Source organism: Empidonax traillii, unplaced genomic scaffold (genome assembly GCF_003031625.1).
Source record: "Empidonax traillii isolate 1590-97213 ecotype Southwest subspecies unplaced genomic scaffold, ASM303162v1 scaffold6535:size5959, whole genome shotgun sequence".
Classification (NCBI taxonomy): domain Eukaryota; kingdom Metazoa; phylum Chordata; class Aves; order Passeriformes; family Tyrannidae; genus Empidonax; species Empidonax traillii.
Window position 1 is genome coordinate 2,631 of NW_020961728.1, and position 3,329 is coordinate 5,959.

The 3,329-nt window shown below is 55.8% G+C and overlaps 1 long non-coding RNA gene across 1 annotated transcript; it reads left to right on the top strand.

The window, feature by feature from the left end:
- Positions 1-999: 999 nt before the first annotated feature.
- On the top strand, positions 1,000-2,623 carry LOC114073468. The gene is made up of 3 exons (XR_003574330.1): positions 1,000-1,153; positions 1,246-1,297; positions 2,532-2,623. It is a non-coding gene; the product is annotated as an uncharacterized LOC114073468 (long non-coding RNA).
- Positions 2,624-3,329: the final 706 nt, after the last annotated feature.

Below are 3,329 nucleotides of genomic sequence, written 5' to 3' on the forward strand. Positions count from 1 at the left end.
GTGAGGGGACCTGCTGTGGGTGTGAGGGGAATTGCTGTGGGTGTGAGGGGACCTGCTCTGGGTGTGAGGGGACCTGCTCTGGGTGTGAGGGGACCTGCTGTGGGTGTGAGGGGACACTCCTCCGCCGCCCCCGCCTCGTCCCGCGATCCCCGGCGCGGGGCTGACCCCTAGTGCCGGCCGGGAGCGGCGACCGCGCCGCCTCACCGGGTAACACCGGGCCCCGCCCCGGGGACACCGAGGGACACCGAGTCACACCGAGTCAGTCACACCGAGTCAGTCACACCGAGTCCCACCGACTCTCACCGCCCCGGGCCCCGCGCCCGCCCCCGCCAGGCCGCGAACCCGCCATCCCCGGACTCCGCATTCGCGCGCGCCCCCCTGCCCCGCGAATGGGCCGCGCCGGGCGCTGTCCAGAGGCGGCGCGGCGGGACGCTCCCATTGCAGGCGGGGGGGGGAGCGAGGGGGCGGTGTCCCCCGTGCGAGGCGTGTCCAGGCGCCGCGACCCGCGGGCAGCGCAGGTTCCCGTCCCTGCCATCCCATCCCATCCCATCCCATCCCATCCCATCCCATCCCATCCCATCCCAGCCGCCCCTTCCTCGCCATCCCGGCCGTGCCGCCGCAGGATCTTCATCCCGGAACTGCGGCGGGAGCAGCCGGGAGGCTGCAGGGAGCGCTGCCGGCCGTGCAGCCGCCGCAGCATCCTCCCTCCCTCCCCCAAATCCATCTGGGCTTGTCCATTTTCCTTTCCAGCGGGCCCAGGGGGAAGGCCCGGCTCCGGCCACCTGCTGTCACCTCCCCTGTACTTCACCGGGATTAAATCTTCCGAGGGGCAAAACCACAAAATCTGGGAAGAGGCTCCTTGTGTGCCAGTAAACAAATTGCCTTTCTTCTCCCTCCCAGAACTTCCGTTTTTATTTATTTCCTCAGGACCTGTGCAGCTGGGGCTGGTGCTGGGCGGTTACGGAGTCTCCAGGCAGGCCACAGGAATGGCTTGTGAGCAGGAAAGCAACTGGTCATGAGAAACCAAACCAGTAACGCTCATCATGGGACCCGCTTGGCCCAAATCCTGCCCAGGAATTTCCCCCGCTGCTCCCTGTTCAGCTTTGTGCAGTGCCAGACCCATCTTCTGCCCTTTTCTGATCCTTAGCTTCACGTGAGGGAGGTGGGGATGGGGAAAAGCATTTACAGAGAATAAAACAGCACAGCTCTTGAGGGGACTTCAGTTTGTTCTCGTCTGTGTTTCAGGGCAGGACCCACTGCTCCCAGCCCGTAAATACTGATCCCAAGGGAGGCAATTGTAAATATTTAAATATATATGCATTTTCCCTTCATTAGTTTCCTCTCCCAAGTGACTGGTGACATGAAGAATTGTAATAGCAGTATGTATTTTTAATGCATTTCCTGCAGATTTCTGCAAAGCAATCTTAATTACTGAGTGGCTTCAACTTGCCAGAAAGGCAGAAGACCTCAGGAGCACTGGTAATAGGCAGGATGGGTTCTTCTAATCTAGTGTTTTAATGAGCTCCATCCATTTCTCTGATTATTCTAATCTCCTTTATTTTAACCAAACCATCTAGCTGAAATCCCAACAGAGGAAATTGGGATTTTGAGTCTTTCAGGGTGAGCACTTGAGTGTCAGGCAGCAAACTCCATAGGGAGATTTCCAATTTGCCCTTTTATCATCTCAGATATTTGTAACCTGATGATCACATTGGAAAAGGACCATTTGAGCTGTAAATCTGTACCAAAAATAGTATTGATGAGGGGGCTGTGGAGACCCCATGCAGATCATCTGCTCTTTTGAAGCAATTTCCCTAAGAAATCAAACCCAGCCTGGTGCAGAGGGCTCAGTTTTCTTAGAAGGCTCCCATTTTCCCAGCAGAAGCAGAGAGAGCTCCACGGCAGGGGCATCCTCACCACAGGAGGAACTCACCGTAGTTCCACCACAGTGGAACAGCCACATTTTTGCAGCCCCACCAGCACGACTGTGCTGGGCGCAGCAGCAGGGAAGGGCCTGCCAGTGCAAACAGAAACACCTTCCCCATGGAAGGGGAAATGGATTTTTTGTTTAAAAGATGGTGATGTTTTTCCAAGCCTGACAAATATGAAAGTCCCCATTTAAAGGAGTTGAACCAGCAGTGAAATTGGTCACTGTTTGCACACCCACACACTGCCAGAGGCAGCCGAAAGCAAACTTCCTGGTGTACCCCAATCCAAATCGCCTGGGAGTGAAGCACAGTGCCCCAAGCTGTGAGCCACCCTGCTGAGCAGCCACAGAGGGTTTTCTGCAAAATAGCAAACCCAGGCCAAAGAGGAGAGGCAGAGCCAAGGTGGTGTCACAGCCCCTGCTTCCAAAAAGGGAGGGAATTTGGAGCATACAAGCTAAAGCTGTGGCTGTTGGAAATCGGCCTTCAAGGAGGAAGGCAATGGGGACAGAAGGCAGAAAGTGTTAGCAGGTGTTTTGGGAGGGTGTGGAGGGGAGAGCCATGAGTTTTCCTCTGCCCCATCAGCCAGGAAAGCTATTTTTTCAGGAGCTCCTGGGGCACCAGACAAGGTTTGGATTGTTTCTGTGCTGGATGGTGGTGGGAGTATGTGCTGTGCAGACAGCTGGATCCTGAGGAGCTCCTGGCAGGCATGTGAAAGGGTGTTGTCCACCTTGTCCGGGTGAGAGGATGTCTTGGTATTGGGTCTGATTTTGGTTGGGAGTCCTTTGGAAAAACAAGTGTCTGCTGCCGTGATGGCTCTGGCGTGGGTGTCAAGATGTGTATGTGCCACATGCTTCACCAATTACTATGGTATCTGATAATTCCCTCCTCCTGAACTGGTATGTGGCCTTTTCTGAGACATCCCATATGCGTGACCTGGCTGTTGCCACCTCAGTCCCAGTGCATGTGTCTGAGCTGGGGGACAAGTACTTGAAGCAAACCATTACCCATCCTGTCCAGTCACCTGTGGGCAGTGCCCGTTCTCAAGGTATTTCAGACCAATCTGTCATCTGTGTATTTAGGAGCTGAGTTGGTGCTGAGTAAACTGAGGCTTGGAGGAGTTTGGCTCATGGCAGGCAGCCTGGCCAGAGCCCAGGCATCATTGCCAGGAGATGTGCCTGGAGCCGAGGGCATGATTCTTGTGCCATCTCACCCCTCTGGATGCCCCTGGACCTGGAACTGCTTTTGGGCCCCACGTGCCAGGTTGCTGCCAGTGCCACAGGCTCTGGGTAATCTTTGTATTTGCTGACTTAGTTGTGGGTTGGTGCAGAGCTCGGCTCTGGGGAAGCTGAGGTATGGGGAGGCCCAAACCACACACAGTGCTCGGGTAGGGATTGTGATAAA